This window comes from Microcaecilia unicolor, chromosome 3, assembly GCF_901765095.1.
Source record: "Microcaecilia unicolor chromosome 3, aMicUni1.1, whole genome shotgun sequence".
Lineage (NCBI taxonomy): Eukaryota > Metazoa > Chordata > Amphibia > Gymnophiona > Siphonopidae > Microcaecilia > Microcaecilia unicolor.
The window spans coordinates 335,522,698-335,550,572 of record NC_044033.1 but is presented as its reverse complement, the minus strand read 5'-3'; the positions used below and the strand labels follow the sequence as shown (position 1 = coordinate 335,550,572).

General features: G+C 43.7%; 1 pseudogene; it reads left to right on the top strand.

The window, feature by feature from the left end:
* Nucleotides 1-395: 395 nt before the first annotated feature.
* Nucleotides 396-27,875, top strand: part of LOC115464726 — a 41,446-nt pseudogene continuing 13,966 nt past the window's right edge.

The following is a 27,875-nucleotide window of genomic DNA, read 5'->3' as shown; positions in this document are numbered from 1 at the left end:
GTCAATGAAGACAAAGGATCCATAAGGTTATATTTAAAAGAAATATTTTATGGTAAATGAAACTGTCAGGAGTAGATATCCCTTAAGGCTGAACCTCTGAGCAGTAGGGCCCAACAGAGACCACATGATGTCCTCACAGGCGTTGGAGCTCAGCTAGAAATAGAGTGATCACCTCACCATAAGCATTACAATGTTGCTGTCTTTCTTCATCCTTCTTGTGTGTAATTGCACAGGTCTATCTCACTGCAGTTTAATACGTTTTCGACCATCATTCTAATATTTAATTAGCTAGCACCATCAGGAACCATACAGTATCCCCTACTATGGCCAGCTATAACATTTGCAGCAGGAAGAGCAAACATTATCACGGTAGAAGCTGGTTCACATCGTTAAAGATGGAAGCTCATCTGTTTCTGCTTCTATTGATGCTTTGTGACATCCTGTGGAAGACAGCTGAGTGTCAGTGCACACTTGCAAACTACCTTTCAACAGAGCTACGACCAGGTTACCATAGGGATGGGGACATTGTGATCGGGGGACTTGTAACTGTAGAAATCTTTAACCCATATCATCATCCATCCTTCACAACTGTTCCCTCATTTGTTGGACAAAGCTTGTAAGTAGCATCCTGACTTAGTTCCTTTATGAGACAGAGTTGACAGTTTTAATTTTGGTGGGTCACTGACGTGAACTCCAAATACAACCTGATGATATTTTACTAATTCTCTCACATTAAGTCTGAGTATTTTCCCTTTGAAATGAGCCCTGGGAAAAAAGGACCTGCTAAGATTTTCATCTGCTTTATCTGTGAATATTTTTCCTTAAAATCATTGTGAAAATACACAGCTTGATGTGTTGTTGTCTATCTCGAAATGTCATACCTTTTGGGCAGGTAATAATATACTTTTCCCTCTGTCAGCTTTTTCTAGTGAACAGAGTGAAAAGTTTGCAGGTAGCTTCAGATCCTGGGCATAGGCGGTCGGTGGTCCAACTGTTTGGGGAGGCTAAAGGGGGCGGGTTAGGGGTGGGGCCAGGGGTGGAACTTAAATCCATAATTGTCTGATAACACACAGAAAAAATAAATAAATAAAAATAAGTCACAATTAATACCTTTTATTAAATTTAGATATTAGATATGTATCATATGTCAAAGAATAAACTGGTTGCTCAAAGCATATTCTAAGCACAATTGCTCAACTGCAAAACACTATGCACAACTTTGTGCAAAAGCACACACAGAACCTTAATGTACCATAAATATTACACTGGGCAGAACCTAATACACCAATATACCACCCATACGGAAAATGCAGACCGTCAACAATATGAAACAAGGGATCATAACATCACAATTCTCATGTAGAGCCACAAAACACCCTAATTCAGGTTTAATGTGGGATAAAATGCCATAAATAAGTAAATAAATATAAACTTTTAATGTTGAGCACCTGATTCTCAAAGTGGACATATTCCAAACAGTATAATGAAAATAAAATGATCTTTTCTACCTTTGTTTGGTGACTTTTTCTGATCATGCTGGTCCAGTATCTGCTGCTATCTGTTCTCAGTGCAGGTCAGGAAGTCATCCTCATTAAATATCTCCCTGGCAACCCAGGACACCTCCAGCCACCCCCCTCCCCCGCTCTCCCAGCAGTAAGGTAAACAAACCATAAACCAATTTCTACAACAGGACAAGGCTAGAGGGCTTTCACTGCAGCTCCTGCTGTGAGGATGGAGGTAAATCAACAATTTAAACCCCTCAGAGCACAGCAGGGGAGGCTTAGCCTGTCCAAGCCTCTTATACCGGGGCGCCTATGATCCTGGGTAAATGTGTTGTGAAAAGTGACCTCCCCATATTTTTCCAAAGCACCTTTGCATTCTGGCGCTGTTTTGTATCCACCATACTCTCCATGAAAGGACAAATTCAAATCTTTTATAGAGATTATCCCCTTCTTAATTCCTTTGACATCCTGTTAATAATCAGTTTTTTGTTCTTTTGAAAATACTACTTGTTTGTACCATCTTCAAAGCAGGTAAGTTTTTGAAAACTTGCATTTTATCTTCCTTTTGCTTTCCTTCTGTCGAGTGTGTCTTTAGCTCCTTCTCTGCGTGTGACTTATTCTGCGGACTATCCACCATTTTGCTCACTTTCATATGAATTACCTCCATTCTAATTCTCCTTTAGTGCAGAAACTACTTCAGCTGAGGAAGTCACCCCACCCAGGGTTGATATCTGATCCTGAGCAACCTAGTAGCCACAGCATCCCTTGCCTTTCACTATCCCCAGATCAGCAGGGCATTCTGTGGTTCCCTTTCTCTTCTGCTATCTGGAAAAATGTTGACACCTGACGGAAAGGGAAACAAACATACTCGATGCAGCAATCTGTACTGTGCGCTATTTTTCTATCGTTGCACATTTTGTAGTGCATCAGTAGTTTGCTTGTCATTATTTTACTGTATTAAGAGTAAAGTTCAACACCTGCATTAGAGCATTTTGTGCTGCAGCTCAGTGCAACGCTGTAATGCACAGGTGATTACATCTGATGCTTGACAGCACATAACCAGTGAAGTGTTTGCCTGAATGTCCAGTGAAACCGAAAAACACACAATCTGTAAGATTTAGGAAAGTAATTTCGTGTGAACGGAGTTTTCAGGCACCAGTGTAGTAAACTGAGGTGTTTCTTGAGTAGTCTGCCATTTTGCACAAAAGTCAATTAGAGTTACCCATAAAAATGAATTGGATAACAATCTTTTCCATGAAACATTAAAATAGATTTAGTGGTCTTATCCAGTGGCGTAGCTAGGGGGGTGGCGCAGGGTTTTTGAAAAAATGGCGCCTATGTGTCACATGCCAGTAACTTTCCCTGCTGCCTGCCACATAGTCTTGCATCTTTCACCCTCTGTTTCTTCTGCTGCCCACTGTCTCCCATATACATCGTCATTTTTACTGCTCTGAAGTGTTCTCCCTTGGCACCAGCGATTCACAGTCAGCCTTCTGCCAGCGTCAGGGCTTCTCCACAGGCGTGTCCCGGACTCCCGCCTATTCTAACGCAACTTCCTCTTTTCCGCAGAGGTGGGAGTGAGACGCATCTGAGGAGGTGCAAGACTCCTGAGGAAGAGCTGCCCAAGGAGGTTTGTTTAGTAGACGAGTGGAATTGAGCCTATCTAGTCCAGTAAGTCCTCTAAGCAAGGAAGCCAATTTGGTTAATCTGTTTCCACTCCCCCGCACAGTCATCATTGTCATTGCCTTCACCGGTCACCCCAAACAAAACAAGCAAACTTATGAGCTGCTGCATCCACGTTGTCGTTCTTTATTGTTGATCCATCTGTAAGAAGGCTAAAGCTGTTTCTGTTGGATAGGCACTGCCTTAAAAGATGAGGAGAAAAGAAATAATACAGCTTCAAAAATGATTGTAGCTGGTAGAAAAAGCATTTATAAACTCTGTAGTTTGTGCCCATTTTTCTTCACTGTTCTTCTATACAGTACATGTGGCCAAGATTTCAGTAAGGATATCCTGTTTCCTGATGAGTTCATCTTAACTTGTTGTAATCTGCCTTGGGAAGCCTGGTGTTATAAAGAGGATAGAATATATTGAAATTAAATGGAAGTAGAATTAAACTCGTCTTTCATTGGGGCACATGGAATCACATTTTCACGTCATCTCATTTGTAGGAATTTACATTTTAGATACACACTAGTAAAAAAGGCCCGTTTCTGACACACATGAAACGGGCGCTAGCAAGGTTTTCCTCGGAGTGTGTATGTTTGAGAGAGAGTGTATGTGAGAGTGACTGTGTGTGAGAGAGAGTGAGTGTGTGAGAATGAGAGTGTGTGCAAGTGCGTATGTGAGACACAGTGTGAGAGAGAGAGAGAGTGTGTGTGAGACACAGACTCTCTGTGAGACTGAGTGTATGAGACCAAGAGAGTGTGTGAGTGACTGTGTGACACATAGAGAGTGAATGTGATACAGTGTGAGACAGAGTGTGTGAGAGTGAGAGAGAGAAAGACATTGACGGTGAGAGAGAGAGTGTGTGTGTGACAGAGATACCTGCCCCCTCTCTGGTGTCAGGCCCCCCCCTCCCTCCCTCTCTCTGGTGTCTGAGCGTTACTGTGCAGGATGCTGAGCTCTGGCTGTGTTTCAAGGAACTGACCAATCCTATTTAACAGAATGCACCTCCAACATTCTGAAGCCGAGAAACCTCGTGTGGTTGGTCACTTCTGCTTGTGACGAACTCGGAAGTACGTGATGTCAATTCAGGAGATGGATACAGACAGCAGGAATGCCTCAGCCATGCAGTCAGCTTCAGAATGTTGGAGGTGCGTTTTATTATATAGGAAATGGATTATTCTGTTTTTAGGCATGTTTCAGGGACAAGTGGTTTTATAGGTCAAAATAAAAATAAATATTTTTTTAATGCAGATCTCTTTTGTTTAAACATAACTAAATGGGCTATAAGCCCCTAATACAGTCCTTTGGCCTTCTTACATTGTTTTATTGGCCTTTACCAGGAGAAAACAAAATCTCTGCATGAATATAACATGTGCTAGAGTGCCTCTATAACTAGCACCTCCAAATGACACACTGATTACGATTTATAACAAATTACTACTCTACCTATATTCATTCCGTTATTATACTTTTTCTGTGTATATCCGTGTACTGCACAAATTGGCATGTTTGAAAATATAAGTGAGATTAAATACAAATGCTACCAACAATAAAGAGTGACAACATGGATGCAGCAGCTCATAGGTTTGCTTGCTTTGTTTTGGGAGTATGGTGATGCCGGCATCACTGGGAAGAGAAAACTGAGACTGGCCTAATTGGTTTCAATATTTTGACTTCACTTGGTCTCCTGTCTATTAAACCTCTTTGGAGCTGCAAGAGGATGGACCGCTGGGGGCAGGCCAGGGAGATATGTGGCCCCAAGGAGGATGGGGAGCGCTGAAAGAGATGGGGAAGGTTAATATGGGAAGAGAGAAGGATATAGTAAATGCTGGACAGGGAGGGAGAAGGACACAGTGTCAATACTAGACAGGGAGAGGGTAGGAACATTGGAACTCAAAGAGGCAGTGCTGGAAAAAGAAGAAAAGGGGACAAAGGGGCTCTACTGAAAAGGAGGGGGATAGGGACACAGAGGGGCACTACTGGAAAGGGAGGGGAGGAGATAGGGACACAGAGAGGGCACTATTGGAAAGGGGAGGAGGAGATAGGGACAGAGGGCACTACTGGAAAGGGGAAGGAGATAGGGACACAGAGAGGGCACTATTGGAAAGGGGAGGAGGAGATAGGGACATAGAGGGGCACTATTGGAAAGGGGATATGGGGACAATGGTGAAAAAGGGATGAGATGGGGACAAAGAGGTAATTCTGGAAGAGGGAGGAAGATGGTAACACAGGGGTAATGCTGGAAAAAGAGGGAAGATGGGGACACGGCGATGTTAGAAAAAGGGAGAGATAGGGACACCAGGAGAGTAGATGCTTGAAAAGGGGGAGATGAGGAGACCAGGAAGGCCTGTGCTGAAAAAGGGGGGAGATGGGGAAACAGAAAGGGCAGACACTGAACATGGGGGTAGGGTAGGGACAAGGGACACAGAAGGGAGATGCTGGACAAGACAAATAGTAGTGCAGAGGAAAGAAGGATGGTGCATTTGGAGACAGAAGAAATGTCAGATGGGCAAGAAACCATGTAAAGGCAGAAGAAACAGAGAAATACAGAAAAGAGACAGTGGGACCAAAGCAAATGAAAAAATAAATTGGTCTAACGGTAGAAAAAAAAGTATTTTATTTTATTTATTTATTGCATTTTGTAAGGAGGTTGGAGGGTTTAAGCAGGTCAGGAGGAGGGATGGGGCCAGACTACATTCCGCACAAGGCCCTGAGAAAAGGGATCGGGGGGGGGGGGGGGGGGGGTAGGTTCCAAAACCCGGTACGGCCCCCATGTGGAAGGGAGGGGGAAACGGACTGGAAAGAGCAGCTGCTATGGCAGACGAGGGCCAGAAGGGGGAGCAGGGATGACAAAGCTCAATTCCCTTGGGTTAGAAATCAGTACAAGATTCCTTCCACCTGGGAGGGGGAGGAGGTCTCCAACCAACAGCCTAGCAGAGAGGCAGAGTTAATGGAGTGCTTGGAGGAAGGAGAATCTGGAGGGACCAGCACACCAGGTTTGGAGGAGCCAGTTGACACGGACTGTAATTGTACTTTGGGGCAGAGTTGCAGGGACTGAAGGCGGTGGGTGGTCACAGGAGTCAATTAGCTGTGTTGTGGGCGGTGTACTGCCATTCTGCAACCACCCAAGTGGAAATACTTTTAAAACTGAAACCCAGGCTGTTGAACTGGGGAGAACTTGGATTTAAAGGGAAGTTTTTTTTTTCTTGTTGCTTTGTTTTTGGAAACTGAATGGGACTTTAACCCCCTTGAACTGAGATTTGTGGAGGAGGGAAAATAAACTGTTTGGAACTAAAAGCTGTGTTGTCTGGAAGGACTTTGTTTGTGGACTGCTGAAGGGAGCCTACCACCCCCTGAAGGTTTGCTACCGGGATTACAGATATTACAATTTGTATCCCACATTATCCCACCTATTTGCAGGCTCAATGTGGCTTACATAGTTTTGTTGTGACATTGTCATTCCAGAATATCAGATACAGTTAGTAGTGTGAAGAGATTAAGTAGAGAAGAAAGAGGAAGTGATTGGGCGGGTGATAGTAGAAGTGGATTTTCCTAACTGGTTGGGTTGGGAGAGTGAATTAGTGAAGCTGTTGGTTCTCGTTGTAGGCCTTGTTGAAGAAGTATGTCTTCAGAGATTTGCGAAAGTTATTTGATTCGACAATTGATTTCAGGTCTTTGGGTAGAGCATTCCATATTTGCGTGCTCGTGTAGGAGAAGGTAGTGGCAAGCATCAGCTTTTATTTTAGTCCTTTACAGCTGGGGAAGTTCAAGTTGAGGAATTTGCGGGATGTTCTTGTGGCGTTTCTGGGAGGTAGGTCCACTAGGTTCAGCATGTAGATCGGGGCGTCTGCATGGATGATTTTGTGTACAATCGTACATATCTTGAACGCAATGCGTTCTTTAAGTGGGAGCCAGTGCAGTTTCTCTCTAAGGGGTTTTGCACTTTCATATTTAGGTTTTCCAAATATGAGTCTGGCGGCAGTATTCTGGGCTGTTTGGAGTTTTTTGATAGTTTGTTCTTTGCAGCCCGCATATAGTGCGTTGCAGTAATCCAGATGGTTTATTACCATTGACTGGACCAGGGTGCGGAAGACGTATCTCGGGAAGAATGGTTTTACTCTTTTGAGTTTCCACATTGTGTGGAACATCTTTTTCATTGTGTTCTTCACGTGGGTATCGAGAGTGAGGTTTCGATCAATAGTAACTCCAAGAATTTTCAGGTTTTGTGAGACTGGAAGAGAGCAGTATGGTGTGATTATGGTAGAGAAGTTTTTTGTGTTATGTTGGGAGGTGAGTACAAGACATTGTGTTTTTTTCTGCGTTAAGTTTTAGCTGGAATGCATCCGCCCAGGTGTGCATGATTTTGAGGCTTTGGTTGATCTCGTTGGTGATTTCATTTAGATCATGTTTGAATGGGATGTAGATTGTGACATCGTCTGCGTATATGTAAGGATTGAGGTTTTGATTGGCTAGCAGTTTGGCTAACGGAACCATCATTAGGTTGAATAAGGTTGGTGATAGGGGGGATCCTTGGGGTACTCCACATTCGGGTGTTCATGGGGGTGATCTGTCCGCATTCGTTGTTACTTGGTATGATCTTGTGGTTAGGAATCCTTTAAACCATTTGATTACTGTGCCTATTACTCTACTACTACTACTACTACTACTTAGCATTTCTATAGCGCTGCCAGGGTTACGCAGCGCTGTACAAGTTTAACATGGGGAAGGACCGTCCCTGCTCAAAAGAGCTTACAATCTAAAGGTTACAAACTATGTAGTCAGTGTAGGTATCAAGAGTGGGGAAGGTGGTTATGCGTCAAAAGCAAGGGAGAAGAGATGGGTTTTGAGTAAGGACTTGAAGATGGGCAGGGAGGGTGCATGACGTATGGGCTCGGGAAGGCTGTTCCAGGCATATGGTGATGCGAGGCAGAATGGGCGGAGTCTGGAGTTAGCGGTGGTGGAGAAGGGTACAGATAGGAGTGATTTGTCCTGAGAGCGGAGGTTACGGGTGGGAACATACGGGGAGATGAGGGTAGAGAGGTAATGGGGGGCTGCAGATTGAGTGCATTTGAAGGTTAAAAGGAGAAGCTTGAAGTGTATATGGTAGCGGATCAGGAGCCAGTGAAGTGACTTGAGGAGAGGGGTGATATGAGAGTATCGGTTGACGCGGTAGATAAGACGTGCAGTAGAATTTTGGACAGATTGAAGGGGGGATAGATGGTTAAGCGGGAGGCCAGTGAGAAGAAGGTTGCAATAGTCAAGACGAGAGGTGACGAGCGAGTGGACGAGGGTTCGGGTGGTCTGTTCAGAGAGGAATGGGCGAATTTTGCTAATATTATAGAGGAAGAAGCGACAGGTCTTAGCTGTCTGCTGGATATGGGCAGAGAAGGAGAGGGAGGAGTTGAAGATGACTCTGAGATTGCGGGCTGAAGTGACGGGGAGGATGAGGGCATTGTCAACAGAGACGGAAAGTGGGGGAACAGGAGAAGAGGGTTTGGGTGGAAAGACAAGGAGCTCAGTCTTTGCCATGTTCAGTTTCAGATGCCGGTTGGACATCCAGGCAGCGATGTCTGAAAGGCAGGCCGAAACTTTGGCCTGGGTTTCGACCGTGATGTCGGGAGTGGAGAGATAAAGCTGGGTGTCATCAGCATAGAGATGGTACTGGAAACCATGTGATGAGATCAGCGAGCCCAGGGAAGAGGTGTAGATCGAGAAAAGAAGCGGTCCAAGGACAGAACCTTGAGGAACCCCAACAGAGAGCGGGATGGGGGTGGAAGAAGAGCCATTAGAATATACTCTGAAGGTGCGATGGGAAAGATACGAAGAGAACCAGGAGAGGACGGAGCCCTGGAACCCGTATGAGGACAGTGTGTTAAGAAGTAAATTATGATTGACGGTGTCAAAGGCGGCAGATAGGTCGAGGAGGATGAGGATGGAATAGTGACCTTTGGATTTGGCGAGGAACAAGTCATTATAGACTTTGGAGAGTGCTGTTTCTGTCGAGTGCAGTGGGCGAAAGCCGGATTGGAGGGGATTGAGGACGGCCTGCAAGGAGAGGAAATCAAGGCAGCGGCTGTGGACAGCGCGTTCAAGTAATTTGGAGAGGAAGGGTAGAAGAGAGATGGGGCGGTAGTTGGAGGGACAGGTGGGGTCAAGTGATGGTTTTTTGAGAAGTGGTGTGACTACAGCGTGCTTGAAGGTGTCAGGGACAGTAGCAGTGGAGAGAGAGAGGTTGAGGATGTGACAGTTTGAGGGGTTGACTGTAGGAGAGATATTGTTAAGCAGATTGGTGGGAATGGGATCAGAGGAACAGGTGGTGCACTTAGAGGAAGAAAGAAGGCAAGCAGTTTCTTCTTCGGTGATCTCAGGGAAGGAGGAGAAGGAGGAGGAGGCCAGGCTAGGTTGGTTGGGGGAGTGGGTTAAGAAGTCACAGGGAGGAGAAGGCTTGGAAGTGAATTCAAGGTTTATCTTCTGCACCTTCTCGCGGAAGTAGTCAGCTAGTGTTTGAGGAGAGAGTGGTGGGGGGGGGGGGGTGGGAGCGGAGGGCACTTTAAGTAGGGAGTTGAGGGTGGCAAAGAGGCGACGAGGGTTGGAGCCGAGAAAATTAGTTAATTGAGAATAGTATTCCTGTTTGGCAAGGAATAGGGAGGACTGTAAGGAGGATAGCTTTGTAGGCACAGACAGCCGTGTCGACAGATTCGGAAGACGAGATGGAAGGGAAGAGATTGGAGATGTGAGAGGATAGGGTAGGGGGGTCGACGGCCTGGAGATTCCTGAAGGCAGTGGCTATAGTTGGGCGAGGTTGAGGGGGAGGGTGATGAAGTGTGAGGGTGATTAGGTGATGATCGGAGATAGGAAGGACTGAGGTGCAGAAATTGGAAGGTGAGCAGGAAGAGAAGAGAACGAGGTCGAGACAATGGCCATTACGGTGAGTAGGGGTGGTAGAGCATAGTCGGAGGTTAAAGGAGGATGTCAGAGTGAGGAATTTAGAAGCGTAGAAGTTGGATGGGTCGTCAACGTGAATATTAAAATCACCAAGAATGAGGGATGGAGATGAGGGGTCAAGAAAGATGGTGAGCCAAGCATCGAAGTCAGTAAGGAAGGAAGAGAGGGGCTTATCAGGGGGGCGGTAGATGACTGCAACTCTGAGTGGTGTCGGGTAGAATAGCCGGATGGCATGAATTTCGAAGGATGAGAAGCAGTGAGACTGTGGCAGGGGGAGGGGTTGGAAACTACAAGAGGGTGAGAGAAGAAACCCAACGCCTCCACCGCGTGCGTCTGGGCGGGGAGTGTGGGAGAAAATATATCCTCCATGGCATAGGGCTGCGATTGAGGCAGTGTCATTAGGGGTTATCCAAGTTTCAGTTAAAGCGAGCAGTTGAAGGGAACGGGAGATGAACAAATCATGGGTGAAGGAGAGTTTGTTGCATACTGAGTGGGCATTCCATAGGGCACACGAGAAGGGGAGGGAAGCGGGGGGGGGGGGGAGAAGGGGAATAGAGATGAGATCGGAGGCATTCTGGGACCGGTTACGTGGATATTGAGAGGAGAGGTGGGGGGACCTGGATTGGGATTGATGTCACCTGCAGAAAGTAGGAGAAGGAGTAAGAGAGTGCGGAGGAGGGTGGGGGAGGAGGGTCGATGAAGATGACGAAGACGGGATGGGTTAAGGAGGAATGGGGATGGGTTAATGGTGGGGAGGAAGTGTAGAAGGTTGAGAGCTAGGAATGACGAGGGGGGCAGGAGAGCTGGGGAGGTGGTGGGGGGTGGGGGGAGGTAGGGTAGGGGAGTAAAGAGCAAGATGGGAGGGGACAAGGGTGGGCAGTGAGTTCCTGAGGTAGACAGTGGAAGGGGAGGGGGGAAGAGGTTAGGAAGGGACAGGGCGATGAAGAGAATGTGTATAGGGGCCATATATAGGCGCTAAGGTGGATGCGGGTAGATATGAAGTGGTTAAGGTGATAGGAGTGGAGGAGGAAGGCAGGAAGGCTAGGACTGGGACAGCAGGCAGCAGGCAGTAGGCAGCATGCAGCAGCTAAGGCATAGGGAGTGATAGTGTTTAACGGAATTCAATCAGCAGTTAAAGTCAACAGTTAAAGTAGGTTTTCAGTATGCATCAGTAGTCAAGGTAACAACATGAGGATTTAAACATTAGCATTAAAGCAGTTCAATCAACAATTAAAGTAGATTACAGTGAGGTGCAGCTAAGCCTAAATGCTAACAATATTGCAGATTGTAGCGGCAATTAATAAAGCAAATAAGTGAGGATTTGCAGTGAGGTGCAGCTTAAGCCTCGCTGTCTACAATATTGCAGAATTAAGCCTCACAGTCTATAATATTGCAGAATTTAAAACAGCAATTAGGTAGAATTTCAGCATGATACAATATTGTAGAATTTAAAACAGCAATTAGGTAGAATATCAGCATGATACAGAGCATTAGGATTTTAGGTAGCGACTTGAGACAATGAAACATATAGAATTAAGGAGATCAAACAGTCTAATGTATGTTTCCAAAGTGCTACGGAGTAGCAGTAAAGGGTATAGCCTTGGTGGAGTGGCGGCAGTAATATAAGCAGGTAGAGTGGGATCAAAACGTTGCAGGGGAGACTGGTAACAGCAAGGGTTAATGCCAGGCAGTTTCGACTAAGTGTGATGGAAACCGGGTTGCAGGGGACTCGTTGGTGGAGATTCCGTGGTGCTAGGCATGTCACAGTCAGTGTTCCCTCCGATAAAGAAGGAGATATTCCACCTCCTTGACTGTGAGTGGACCAGTTCACGGATGAGGAGACTCCGCGCGGGCCACGGTGTGATCGGTGTTCCACTCTTAGGACACAGAAGGGGGCAACGGGCAACAGGCAAGCCTCCTGACGTGGCTTACCGTTTCGATGGTGTCTCAGTCACCGCTCCTTCCGGAGGAGGTATTCCACCTCCCCGTGAGTGGTGAGTGGATGTCGGTCGTCACTCTCAGGACACAGAAGGGGGGGCACAGGCAGGCCTCCCATGCGGACTTCCAACAGGCTACATGAACATTAAGCGGTGGAAAATATAGTAACAGCAGCAACAAGCAGTATGAACATTATTTAAAGGAGATACAAAGTGATCAAAGGGTTGGGAAGTGATCAAATACTTGCAGGCCGTAGCTAAGCTTGGATTGCCATTGTGGGTCGTCTGCAAGTTTCATATGTAGTGATAGTGGAGCAGAATCTTTGGTTGGGCTTTTTATGGGCAGGTCCCTGCTGAATGGTACACGTTAGGGACGATGTTCGTGGGGTTTGCGCTCCTAGTGTTCTTCGGTGCGGCGTCCCGCGAGTGGGTCTGATCCTCTTCCTTGCCGCCCGATGGCCCGGTGCCTCTAGCACAGCCACCACAAGATTTGCGTGTGGCTCAGGAGTCGCCGCCGCTCTGCCGCACCTCAAGCTGATCAACTCCTCTCTGTCGGCGCTCCGATGCATGGAGCAGTCGGGTGCGGGGTGCGCCCGCTTCCCTCAATCCGCTCGCGGCTTCCTGGGCAGCAGTCGGACGATTCAGGAGAGCGCCACATAGGGGATAGGATATGTAGTAGTATTTCATGATTAACCATGTCGAAGGCACTGGATAAGTCGAATTGTATCTTGTTACCAGTTGCGATTGCTTTGTTTGAATGAGTTCATTGCGGCTAATAGAACAGTTTCTGTGCTGTGGTTTGTCCGAAATCCTGATTGAGATTTGTGCAGGATTGAGTGTTTATTTAGGTATTCAGTGAGTTGTTTCATCACTATGCCTTCCATGAGTTATGTTATGAGTGGGATAGATGCTACTGGGCGGTAGTTGGCTAAGTCCATTGTGTTCTTCTTAGCATCTTTCAGTAGCGGAGTTAGTAGGATGTTTCCTTTATCTGTGGGAAAGATCCCGTTTTGAAGCCTGTGATTTACGTGATTCGTGAGGTCTATTTTGAATTGTTTGGGTGCAGATCTTATTAGATTATTAGGGCATATGTCCAATTTGCATTGTGATTTGGCGTATTTTCCGAGCCAATGTGAGATTTCCTTCGATGAGAGCTTGTCAAAGTTGGTCCATGATCGGTCTGCTGGGCATTCCCCGGGTTTCGGGTCTAGACATTCAAGTACTTTTGTGTAGTCCATTGTATTTGTAGGTATCATAAGTCTGAGCTTTATGATTTTTTTCCTTGAAGTAATTTGCGAGATTGATTGCTGATGGGGTTTCTGTGTTGTTGGAGGTGGCTGTAGTGGTGTTTATGAGATTGTTTACGAGTGAGAAGAGTTTGTGTGTATCTTTGTAGTTTGGTCCTATTTTGGTTTTGTAGTATGTTCTTTTAGTTTGTCTGATAGCGTATTTGTATTTTCTTTGTAGTTGTTTCCAGTCTTTGAGTGTGTTCTCGTCTTTTTTCTTGTTCCATGCTCTTTCTAGTCTTCTGTTCTAAATTTAGGGGACAAGGAGACCCCCAAGAAGGCTGGAGTGACCTTAAATCTGACTCCATCTCTAAATAGCACTAGTACTGGGGTAATCAAGGAGTTGTGAAGTTCTAAAAGGAATTGCCACTAAGAGAGATGTTAGGTCTAAGGAAAAGATACCAGCCTTATGACAAACTGGATTTAGATTACAAGTCATACAATGCAGCGATAGATAGCCTGATACAGCAAAAGCATTTATACTTACAGCCTTTCATCATTAAGTGAAGTCCACAAATCAACATTTGGAATGAGGAGTTTATTTGCCAAGGTACAAGTCAAATCAGTGATTGACAACAGGCACGTACAATCAATTAGTTATAGGAATATAATAATCCAGCTGCAAACAGGTGTTAATTAGTTCCTAATCTTTTATAATTTCTCTTACCAATTAGAGGTTTTACAAGGGAAAGCAATTAGGTAATTTGTCAATTCTGCTGGACACATTGGTTTCCCTTGGAGAGAGAGAGTGGCAACCCTTTTCTCTAGCTTAAACCAGGAAATACCCTGATTTTTATAGGTGCCCTCAGGATATGGATAATATGACAGTAGATATACCTGATTGGATATATGCTAATGTCATGGTTGTCACTGATTGGCTCATGCTAATGAGTAGCTTCTATCTTGCTAACATGGTTTTGTCTTTAGCTTGCTTGACCACAAATCTTAAGCAAGACCCTGCATCCAGCTACACCTTTCATTTCTCACACCATGGCTGACCACAATCCTGCTCACAGGAAAGTCTCATTTCTCAACTTGTTTTTCTAACTTACATTAGAGAAAATTCCACTTTGTAACAGATACGGCTTCCATTTTGTGCTGAAATCCTCCATTTTGTTTCCATATCTATTGACCTAACTTTTCCTAATTTAGCTTATTTAGGCCTCAATCCGGGCTACAAACTAGGCCATACTTTTCCAGTAAGCTCCCAGTTATGTCAGCCATCAGATTTCTGACTCAGCCAAGGTCTGTAATGGCCTGAGCTCTATGACTGGGCCCGCCACCATTCCAGTGGGGGGGTCTCTGGCTGTACCATAATTATACATTCCCTACTTGTCACCCCATCTGGGGAGGGGTGACACAAAGCTCGTCAAGCTTGTCATCATCCATTCCAGAAGGTGGCAAGCTATCAAACGAGAGGGCGAGTTTTGGTCTTACAAATTGCTAGAAGGTATGGTGCAAGATAGGAAACTTCATTCTCAGGCAGTGCTTTTTTTGTGCCGGTACGCAACGGTACGGTGTACCGGCACCTTTTTTTTTTTTGCCCCCCCCCCCCCCCCCGTGACACTCCGGGCGAGTCCTGCACTTACTTTTTTTTTTTTTAAGACTCAGAACGCGCGAACGATGCAGCCGGCAGCGATTGAAAGAGGCTGTCTGGCGTCTGCGTCGGAGCTTCCCTCACCCTCTGCGAGTCCCACCTTCGTTGTTACTACTTCCTGTTTCCGCATAGGCGGGACTCGCAGAGGGTGAGGGAAGCTCCGACGCAGACGCCAGACAGCCTCTTTCAATCGCTGCCGGCTGCATCGTTCGCGCGTTCTGAGTCTTAAAAAAAAAAAAGTAAGGTCAGGACTCGCCGGGAACGTCGCCGGGGGGGCAAAAAAAAAAGGTCCAAGAATTGCTGGACATGGGAGAGGAGAGGACAGGGAACGGAGAATTGGTGGTGGACATTGCTGGGAGGGGAGGGGAGGGCAGGGAACGAAGAATTGGTAGTGGACATTGCTGTGAGGGGAGGGGAGGGAACGGAGAATTGGTGGTGGACATTGCTGGGAGGGGAGGGCAGGGAACAAAGAATTGGTAGTGGACATTGCTGGGAGGGGAGGGGAGGGAACGGAGAATTGGTGGTGGACATTGCTGGGAGGGGAGGGGAGGGCAGGGAACGGAGAATTGCTGGACGTGGCTGGGAGGGGAGGGAACAGAGAATTGCTGGACATTGCTGGGAGGGGAGGGAACGGAGAATTGGTGGTGGACATTGCTGGGAGGGGAGGGCAGGGCAGGGAATGAAGAATTGGTAGTGGACATTGCTGTGAGGGGAGGGGAGGGAACGGAGAATTGGTGGTGGACATTGCTGGGAGGGGAGGGCAGGGAACGAAGAATTGGTAGTGGACATTGCTGGGAGGGGAGGGGAGGGAACGGAGAATTGGTGGTGGACATTGCTGGGAGGGGAGGGCAGGGAACGAAGAATTGGTAGTGGACATTGCTGGGAGGGGAGGGGAGGGAACGGAGAATTGGTGGTGGACATTGCTGGGAGGGGAGAGAACAAAGAATTGGTGGTGGACATTGCTGGGAGGAGAGAGCAGGGAACGGAGAATTGCTGGACATGGCTAGGAGGGGAGGGCAGGGAATGGAGAATTGCTGGACATGGCTGGAAGGGGAGGGAACAGAGAATTGCTGGACATTGAGGGGAGGGGAGGGAACGGAGAATTGGTGGTGGACATTGCTGGGAGGGGAGGGGAGGGAACGGAGAATTGGTGGTGGACATTGCTGGGAGGGGAGGGCAGGGAATGGAGAATTGCGGAACACAGCTGGGAGGGGAGGGCAGGGAACGGAGAATTGCTGGACATGGCTGGGAGGGGAGGGAACAGAGAATTGGTGGTGGACATTGCTGGGAGGGGAGGGCAGGGAACAGAGAATTGCTGGACATGGCTAGGAGGGGAGGGCAGGGGATGGAGAATTGCTGGACATGGCTGGGAGTGGAGGGAACAGAGAATTGCTGGACATTGCTGGGAGGGGAGGGGAGAGAATGGAGAATTGGTGGTGGACATTGCTGGGAGGAGAGGGGAGGGAACGGAGAATTGGTGGTGGACATTGCTGGGAGGGGAGGGCAGGGAATGGAGAATTGCTGGACATGGTTAGGAGGGGAGGGAACAGAGAATTGCTGGACATTGCTGGGAGGGGAGGGCAGGGAATGGAGAATTGCTGGACATGGCTGGGAGGGGAGGGAACGGAGAATTGCTGGACATTGCTGGAAGGGGAGGGCAGGGAACAGAAAATTGCTGGACATGGCTAGGAGGGGAGGGAACAGAGAATTGCTGGACATTGCTGGTAGGGGAGGGCAGGGAAGAGAGAATGGTTGGACATGGATGGCAGGGGCCAGAGAAGAATTGCTGGACATGGGAGGGCAGGGGAGAGAGGAGACATGCTGGACATGGATGGAGGGAAGGTAAGATAGGAAGGAGATGCACATGGATGAGATGGCAGGGGAGGAAGGAGAAATGCTGGAAATGGATGGAGAGGAGAGCAGGAGATAGAGGAGACTTGCTGGACATGGATGGATGGAGGGGTTGGCGGGGAGAGAGGCGAAATGCTGTACATGGAAGAATAAAGGAGGAAAGTAAAGAAATAAATGGAAAGGAAGCCCTGGAAACGGAGTTAAGAGAACAGATAGAGAGCAGCAGAATCAGACACTTGGACCAGTATGGATAGAAAACAGTCACCAGACAACAAAGGTAGAAAAAATCATTTTATTTTCATTTTAGTGTTTGGAATTTGTCCAATTTGAGAATTTACATCTGCTGTCTTATTTTGCACTGGGTATACTGGAGCTGTAACATCTTACAGAAATGATTTATAATGAAAAAAAATCACAAGTTATTGTTTTTCTACTATACCAGTATATTTTCAATGATGTCTGTTTATATGCGCCATGGCTGGTATAAGGGGTGTGGCTATTGTGGGTGTGGCTATCATAGGGTGGGGCCATATGTGGTGACTCCGCCCATAATGAGTACCGGCACCTTTTTTTCTACAAAAAAAGCACTGTTCTCAGGTGATATATTATTTGGGGTGTATGGAATTCTCTTTATATTACCCAACCCCTTGGGCCTTAATCCTGATGTCACCCCTCTTGAGACTTGCTGAAACCTGTAGTGAGAAAGGTTTTATGAATGGGACAAATCCATGAGTTCATCTACAAAATCTCATGAAGTATCAGTATGTGGGTAATAGCAATTTCAGGTGGATCATGCTAATAAATACTTTCAGGTCTTTCTATGGCTTCTATTGTATCTGCTGCATAGTGCATGGGAAGATAATCCAATTTATCTATCTCAGTGGTCTTGGGAAGGAATAGTGGTTTTGATTAAGCATTGTTATGGGCTCAACAAATATATGGTTAGTACTCTGATTGCAGGCTGTTTTAGGTTGTAGGTATTCAGAATCCTTAAACAGGTTGGAATTCCTGGACCTTACTATTACTCATCATTGGCATCCAATCATGAGCACTAAAAAGTGGATAGCAAGTATGAGGTTGCCTCATACAGCAAAAATGGTCAATCCTAGGAAAATTTATATTAACAAAGGTCATGCATGGATCTTGACATATGCATAATGACCTGGAAGTATGGGAAGCATTTTATATATCCGTTACCCCACTTGGAGCTTAGTCAAACCTACAGAAAGCCATGCAGCTTAAGTAAGCCTACACCAAAGTTAAACAAATGCATAACTGGTTGATACTAACAGGGTTTACACCTACATTATGATATCTTAGCCAGTATTAGGGTTTGATGTTACCCCTGTGTCTGAGCAATATCAACTTCAATTTGAATTACATAAACAGAAATGGCAGAAAAGAGTTTCAAAACCAATACAACAAGAGAAAATAAAGACAATTATAGTCCAATTCTGACTGTCCATTCATAATAGAGAGTGTGTCATTAGCTAGAAAGGGAATAACAAAAAAAACAAAATAAAATTGAACTTTTCAATCAGGATTATGGCTAAACTGGAAATAAAACAAAATATGAGTCTATAATGTCCATAAACAACAACAGTAAATCTCAAATTCAGTATCAGCTGGTTCTGAATTCTCTTTCATCGATCATGGTTGAGGCGGTGGAAGCGCTGAAGAATCTGGACGGAGATCTGGAAGATCTAACAGGGCTGGATTTTCCCAGCGACTTGGGCAAGGAATCAGTAGAAGTGACAGTCGCTGCTGACCAGCTGAAGGAAGTGGTTGGTCTTGAGATGGTTGGGCCGGTAACATCTGGTTCTACAGCTGCGTAAACCCGTATATCTTTCACATGGACCCAAGACTTGTGGTCCAGTAGATTGCAAGGTGTAAAGATTATTGCCACAACCTTGGGGGCATCTAACATCATTTGGGCCTGAGAAAAAACATTTATTGTCCTAATACTAGGAATTGGGATTTGCAGAATATATCCCCACTTCTGGCTTGCATAATGTGCAAGACAGATTGGTAAGTACTACTAAGAGATGATCAAATAACAATAGTTAAGTATATGGAACAAAAGAAAAGGGTACCAAAAAAAAACAAACAATAAAAATTAAAATTTTGAGATGATGTTTATTGTTCAAGTTATTGATGTATGGAGGGTCAGGAATATGGTGCACAAAAATAGTCAAAAGGCACGGGCAATGCGTTGCAATCTATCGCCAGTAGGTGTGGAATCTTCACCTGCGATGACTACCATTCACCAAGGGTTGGGCCCTCAGCTGCAGGGGGCCAGCAGGACTTACGAGTTAGATGATTCAGAAAGAAGGGTAGCTTAGGAAATAGTCATAGTCAAAGCAGAAGACTAATGTGCAGAAATTTAAAACTCATAACAAGTCCAGTTGATGGAAGTATCTTCTGAAATCACGTCGCTGTCTGTTGTAACAGAGAGCTCATACGTAAAGTGCCATGTAGGTTCTGGAAAAGATGATCAGCATGCAAAAATATTTAATACAATAGAATATCTAAGAGCATAACCAAGAAGGTCTAAATTAATTACATCATTTGGACAAAAGAAAATTCTCATTGGAGAAGTTGGCGCTTCTTTTTCTTGCCAGAGGTCAGTGGTAGCAGAAGTACCAAACTGGAATGGAGGTGGTAGATCAGGAATTGGATTAGCAGTCTTCAGTCAACCTACAAGACTTAATAAATAGAGCTGATATAAGAAGTAATATCTAGTAGTCAAATCTCAGCACAGGACCATTAGAAAGAAAAGTCAAAGAATGCATTGTTAGTTCCTTGGGGCACCAGTAGGTGGAGCATAGTCTCAATATATAAAATCACAAGTTACAAGTAGAAAACAATTTTTCTCTGTAGATTAGATTTTGCTGGCACAGGAAGTCAGCAGAGTCTGAGGAAACATTGTGGTCAGAGACTGCTCCAGGAAAATACAGCTTTTAATATGATATTTAGAGAGATAGAGAAAAGTCAATATCAGAAATGTAAAAACTATATATTTCTATGAGGCCTCCTCACGTGACCTTTACAAGGTTTAAATAGGGCAAATGAGAAGGACAATAACCTATAGTCCTCTGTAATAGTTCAATTTGGAAAATGAAAATTATATTAAATTCTAAACTGATCCTTTCTATGCTTTCACAATTTGGGCCCTAAATTATGAGAGCATATCAAGATTCACATTCAGAGGGATAGCTAAAAATAAGCTTATATATTCCCAGGAATCAATTTACAATTTAGAGTATATTTTAAATTACAGAGGAGGAGCAGCTTTATAAGCAGGAAACAAGTAAAAACATTTCTTAAAACATTTTAGTAAAATTCAAAAATCAAGGATATAATAACAATTTTTATTAATGCAATAAATGCACAAATTGACCAGTAGGATATGTTCACATAGACCAGTATGATAAATGGAACAGCTTGTAAGCCTACATTGTAAACTGAATTCTAAACAAAGAGTAGCAAGGATAACACAGAATCATAGAATAACCCATCTAGTTATTAAAAATCTGAAACACGTAATGAATTCCTGTATCATATACTGAGTTCAAAGCTTTTGTAAAGATGAACTTTAGAGAAAATAAGAACTACAAGGGTTAATCTCTGTCATTCGGTCCTAAGGAAATCACGAAATAACGGTGTTTCCTGTGTCTAATTTGAGTTTACTGCTCACTGCAAGCATTGGATATTATGGTGACTGAAAATAGGACTATACATCAAAATAAAAACTGTAAGTTTAAGTTTTCGTATTAAAACTTCATGCTGGTGTAATTAGTCTTCATAGAATTAATACTTCAGGAGAGGAAAAGAGGAGAAGGTTATTACGTTATCTGTTTCCCAGAGGTACGGTTCTCAATAAAAAGAAAGTTGGCAATTGTAGCTAGTACTGCAGCCTCTGTAATAAGATAAAAGTCTTATCTGAACATTGCTCTGAAATAATAGCAACCTGAATTTCTTTAGTTCTGATTTACCAGTTAGTTATGTTATGCAAGGGTTAATCTCTAAACCCTATTGCATAGGTAATAAGGCAGGCACTGTAGTATTATGGAATCCGGAAATGAAATTTAACTGCGCCATTTGGGGCTTGAGAACAAAAAATGCTGAAATTCTATACAATAACATATCTTAAAACTATAAATCTTTAAGAGGCAGGGAAGGAAGTTTGAAAGTAGTAGATAAGACGTGAAAAGGAAAATTAAAACAGTTAATTCATTATTACGGAACACATCCCCAATAGAGAACCAGGAAGTGAACATCAGCACTAGTTATTTTAAACAACGTCACAAATAAACAGTGTTTTAGATGGCATATAATATAGAACCTTTCATAGTAAATATCTGGAATTTTCAAAGAACACATACATGGACGCACACCTATAAAATTAAAACTGTAAGTCGATCTCTTTAACTAAGAAGTCTGTCATATGATAGCTGAATAAGAATGACAAGTATGTCCGGTATATCTGTCTCATCCAGATTTAGAATCCGGATATGAGTGCTCGGATTCCTAGTGAAAGCAATTTACCGGAAGTAAATAACAACAATCTATTTAATATCATGTCACAAATCAAACAAACATTGCTTAAATGAAATAATATACAATCCTGAAAAAAAGGAAAAAAACAAACAAACACTCCTTTGAGATTTACTACCACTGCAGTTGATAGGCAATCTCGCGGGGTAACCTTAGAGCACTAATTTAAAACTAAAGAAATGATTCCTTAATAACTAGCCAGTTTAATTTATGCCATTTACCACAGGACACACAGGAACATACAGACATAAAATCAAAACAGTAACCTAATCCTGATAAGTAGAAAACTTAAAGCTTAGAAGAGGAAGCGAGATATTTCTAAATGTAGTTCAAAACCAATCATTGGAATTGTGCACGGTTAAGGAATTGTTTAGGGTTTCAAAACAAAAAACATAAAAATAAATATTCCAGTAAATATCTTAATCCTAAATTTGATAAAATAAAACATTTAAATTAGTGCTAATCCAACAGGCTATGAAAGTATATAACAGCAAGCTTAATAGTAACACATACAATAAATGAAAATATACTCACGATTCGTGCAATGTACTCTCCAGCGCAGAAAATCACTTGAGAAAGAAAACAGTAGGCGGGATCACCACGCCCTTCCAAACTCTCGGTGGCGTAGGGGGGGGGGGGGTCAACCGCAAAATAGAAAGGTTTGTTTCGGAAAGCCCTTACCAGAGATCTAAATAGATGTCAGATCACCAGTATCTGGTGTTGGGTTCGGAGGAGAAGACATGATATGACGGGTAGTGAACAACATTACCCAATATGTATAATAACGGGACCTAGTGAGCAAGTGGTCTACAAATAAGCTTCAGACCTGTAACATGCTATAGAACAATGATCTAAAGTAATAATATATATATATTGACCAGACCTAGAACCTGGTACAAGGTCAGTGGTTCAAAAGGCAGCTTCAGGGATAGCAGGGAGACCTAGAAATGAAAATGTGCTAACAGGTTACAAAAACATACAATGATTATCCTGATAGTAAAACATGCAGAGACATAACACAATCATACTCACGCATCTGCTAATGTACTCCAACATAGGGACCCAAAATGAAATTACTAATTGGCGGAAAGCTCCACGCTTTGACCGCAAGTGACATTAACAGAGAAACAAAAGGTACAAAGTATTCAGTGTCAGCTAGTATATGTATCCTACTCTATCAATTCAATAAATACTACTCCCCAGAGTATGCTTCTAAAGACAGGAATGTGCACCTGTTTCTACTGCCTGCCAAGAACCGTCCCGGTTACTATTGGCCATGGGCCCCAATGGTCCCATGATAGAGCCCCCAAAAAGGGACAGTGCCACTACTCCCAAAAGAACCCAAAAAACCAGCGAATAAGGTCTCATGAGTCGAAGAGCAGCGGCCCAATGGGTTTCCGCTGATTAGGAAGCTGCCTCGCTTACAACTAACCACCCCAATGGGCCTCCAGTGGTTAGGAAGTGTCTCCGCTTACAACAAACCACTCAAAATTTTATGGTTAGGAAGCCGACACGCATTACAACTAACCGTCCTAAAATATTGAAAGGCCCTAGTCAACTAGTCCAAAATGGCAACTTAAGGCTTTAGACGTCTCTGTATATCCCCAGCATGCATCTGTACTAGGTAACTCCTATGTGGGCAATAATCCAGAATAGTGGAAGCAGGCCATTCCGAAAATGGAATGGAATATCTGCTCAAAATCTAGTAATTGAGATACCGTCATCCAATGAAGGGTCTCTGACCCTCAGATGGGTGTAAGCCCCAGGCATCGATATCAAAGCCAATGGTTATGGTGTGACACTGGTGACACTGGTAGAAAAGAAAATAATAAAGGTATAGCATATCCCAGTGAAGAGCCCCTGAAACATACTTCAGAGGTGGTAAAATAAAAGGAAATAAATATTTTAAAGCAAAACAAAACACATGTAAGCTCATGGGGGAAGGTACAACCATAAAGGAGCCATTAGTCAGAATAAAAAATGTGAAAAATTCCACGTTCATCATTCACTAGACAATATATTTTCCATTCAACAAACCACGAGAAGGAAACTCAAAAGCATTAGAACGGAACAGCTGACAGTAAGAAAGCCTGCAATGCAAGGGCAAACACTACAAATAAATTCATTCATGCAGTTATACCTGTAGTAAAAGAAGAAAACTATTTATGATAAATAAGGAAAGAAAAAAAGTTTTGCAGCTTGACAACACATCTAAATTCAAAAGTGAGTACTGCTATTCTAGCATTGAAGTCTCAAAGAAAAATGACACACTGTAAAAGAGGAAGTGGGCGGGATATAAAAGTAGACAGACAACCATAGCGAACCAATGAGTAAGCAGTTGTATAAGGCTGAGCTAAACTTAACGCTGGCAAATAGCTCAGAGAAATGGATTTAACATACCAATCAATAAATAGTCCATGAGAGACACAAAAATTTTGAAAGCCCTGTAACAGCATGTTGAGCAAGTCTTATTTAAGCTGAATTAAGGGATAGCAAGGGAAAGAAGTGTAAAACCACTAGAGTGAGAGTTGTGAGACAGAGCAACCATCAAGGAAGGGAGGGGCAGTACTGGAGGAGAGTAAGTAAGAGAAGAAAAGCCCCAGGTAGAAACAAATTGAAATCTCTAATCTTAAGAAACAACTTCAGAAGTTCAGGCTGACAGACTGCCAATAGATTCAGTGAAACAGGAAACGTTTGGGGAGCGTGCCAGGTGCCCTTGACCTGGATTGGCCACTGTCGGTGACAGGATGCTGGGCTAGATGGACCTTTGGTCTTTCCCAGTATGGCACTACTTATGTACTTATGTACTTAAACTGTTGCCAAGCAATAATGAGCATCTTAGAAACAGTTTCTACAGGAGTGCAACAAAAAAAGTTTAGAAATTAAGTTAGGCAACATAGGGTTGCAGAAAAGCTTCCCAGACTAGCAGCAGTGACAGGCTCACTGAAAAAGTAACGGAGATGCCTACTAGATATGGGGAGGGAAATGCCCAAGCCAGAAAAGGGGAAGTGTGAGAAAATATGTCGTAGCAAAAAAAAACCCTGTAGCAGCTACCAGCAAGTTTAATATACCCAAATAGTGTTTAGACAGAAATGAAGTGTTACACATCAGCTGTAAAGCAGGTCACATCAAGCTATAATATAGATGTTAAGGTACCAGATAAAATAAACCAAGAAACTTACAGTCTTTAACAGGAGGGGAGGGGGTATAGAGAGTGGAGGGAGAGAAAAATTCATATATGTGGCAACAGAGGAAGTGTTCTCAGGAAGTATCTAAAAAAGGGACTACGCAGGAGAAATAGAGATAAGATTTAGTATTGAGAACTCCTCTATTAAGGGAAAAGAAGCAAACTTTTTAAAACTTTATAACCACATTGTGGAACACGATAAGATCTACCAGGCTGTTTCGTGCAGCATAAGAAAATCTGTCTCTGAGTTTAAACGAAACCGGGCAACAGATTAGATTGCCAAATATAGCATCTTAATTCTGAAAGTCTCACAAACAGTTTCAGAAAGAGACCAGAAAGCAAAAATAAAACAGCAGTTTATAAATTCAGCCAAAAATTACGTTAGTAAGGCCAACATTCAATTGGAAGATAAAAACAACAGAATTTTAGTCAAGATCTATAATCAACCCCCACTTTGACAAAAATTCTGGTGGCGTGCTTAAATCGAACGCTGGGGGTCACCAATGTTCTAAATTTAGGGGTCCAGAGACCCCCAAGAAGGCTGGAGTGACCTTAAATCTGACTCCATCTCTAAATAGCACTAGTACTGGGGTAATCAAGGAGTTGTGAAGTTCTAAAAGGAATTGCCACTAAGAGAGATGTTAGGTCTAAGGAAAAGATACCTGCCTTATGACAAACTGGATTTAGATTACAAGTCATACAATGCAGCGAAAGAGAGCCTGATACAGCAAAAGCATTTATACTTACAGCCTTTCATCATTAAGTGAAGTCCACAAATCAACATTTGGAATGAGGAGTTTATTTGCCAAGGTACAAGTCAAATCAGTGATTGACAACAGGCACGTACAATCAATTAGTTATAGGAATATAATAATCCAGCTGCAAACAGGTGTTAATTAGTTCCTAATCTTTTATAATTTCTCTTACCAATTAGAGGTTTTACAAGGGAAAGCAATTAGGTAATTTGTCAATTCTGCTGGACACATTGGTTTCCCTTGGAGTGAGAGAGTGGCAACCCTTTTCTCTAGCTTAAACCAGGAAATACCCTGATTTTTATAGGTGCCCTCAGGATATGGATAATATGACAGTAGATATACCTGATTGGATATATGCTAATGTCATGGTTGTCACTGATTGGCTCATGCTAATGAGTAGCTTCTATCTTGCTAACATGGTTTTGTCTTTAGCTCGCTTGACCACAAATCTTAAGCAAGACCCTGCATCCAGCTACACCTTTCGTTTCTCACACCATGGCTGACCACAATCCTGCTCACAGGAAAGTCTCATTTCTCAACTTGTTTTTCTAACTTACATTAGAGAAAATTCCACTTTGTAACAGATACGGCTTCCATTTTGTGCTGAAATCCTCCATTTTGTTTCCATATCTATTGACCTAACTTTTCCTAATTTAGCTTATTTAGGCCTCAATCCGGGCTACAAACTAGGCCATACTTTTCCAGTAAGCTCCCAGTTATGTCAGCCATCAGATTTCTGACTCAGCCAAGGTCTGTAATGGCCTGAGCTCTATGACTGGGCCCGCCACCATTCCAGTGGGGGGGTCTCTGGCTGTACCATAATTATACACTTCTAACCTGAGTTTTTAGTCTGCTCCCCCTGAGATCAAAACCTGGCTATGCCTCTGGTCTTATCCCACCTCACCTCCTCTTCCTCCTTTTTCTTAACTCTCTTCCTTCCCCTTCCCTCCCCTCCCTCTCTTTTCTTTCTCCCTGCACTCTGGAACACACCTTCATCTATGGCTGATATGAACTTCTGCTAACATTTCAAGTTGTTCAATCATGGGTCTGGCCCCATTTTTGTTGCTGTGGATTGGGAATTTCCACATGTACTTTCAACCATGCTGTCTCTCCTGATACCACTTCTTCATCCTACCTTCACTGGCTCCTGAATAATCTTCGATGGGGAGTTTATATTATTGATTCAGATGCATATGGATAGGCACAGAAATAGCAGTGCTAGGTCTAGTGATTATGGGTTTGTGCATGTTGGTAGGATATGCATTTATTTGCTATGTCCTGAGGGCATGGCTGAAGAATTGAACAAATATGGGAGGAGGGAGAGAGAAGAAAGAAATGCAGTTAATTTCTGCAAAACCTGGAGCATACACCTGTTGGTCTTTGTTATCAGACTAATATATACAGCTTGTAACAAACAATGCTTCTATCCCTAATCCTAGGCTTTTTTCATGCTTGCCTATTACTAATGTCTGTGATTCACTATCTTATACTTTGATGCTAATTTCATATTTTAATGGTATTTATTGTCTTTAAAGTCCTGTACCTTTGAACTATTACAACTTCCTGGCCTTTGTGTCTGCAGTGGAGGAGATTAACAACAGCTCGGAGCTCTTACCCAACCTCACACTGGGGTTCCGCATTGAGAACCCTTATGACAACTTTTTCTTAATGTATAGAGCTGCCATAAATATATTTTCAGGAATGGACACTGGGATCCCAAACTACAGCTGCAAAACTTCTAGATCACTGTTTGCTTTTATTGAAAGTCTTCCACCTGAGCACTCGAGCCAGTTTTCCAGCCTGTCTGGGATATACCACTACCCACAGGTCAGGAAGCATCTTTCATTTTACTTCATTCTCTCTTCTATGATCTAGTTCAAACTGTAAGGACAATGTGATTAATGTATATGATGAATTATTGGAACTCGTGAGTGTAAAGTTATTAACACTCAGTACAATAAGAATTCTGAGAAGGAAATTTCTCGCAAGTAATGATTTATGGTACAATAACCAAACTAGTGGAGGTTTTAAGCAGCAGTTTCATTATAACGCTCGATCACCTAAATTTCCAGAAACTACTAAAGACAGACCTGTTCAGAAAAGCATACCCCACCGACCCAACATAAAAAATCTGGATACCTGCGACACAATGTAACCAAAGATCATAATGGACATACCCTAACTCTTCCTCTCCCTCTCTAAGTTCCCCCAATTGTATTTACCATACATGTAACCCATTCTACCACAATTTCACCTTGTATTGTTGATACCTGTATTTGTTCATATCGGAATCGGCTAACGCCGTTTACAGTACCATCCACCTTATAATCGAAAGAGAAAAACGCCCATATTCCGACCTAAATCGGGAGATAGACATCTTTCTCTTGCAGGCGCCCAAATCGGTATAATCGAAAGCCGATTTTGGGCATCTTCAACTGCACTCCGTCGCGGGAATGAATAAAGTTGATGGGGGCGTGTCGGAGGCATGGTAAAGGTGGGACTGGGGCATGGTTATCAGCCTAGCAGAGATGGGCGCCCTTGGCCGATAATGGAAAAAATAAAGGCGTTTTTAGCGAGAATTTAGGGCACT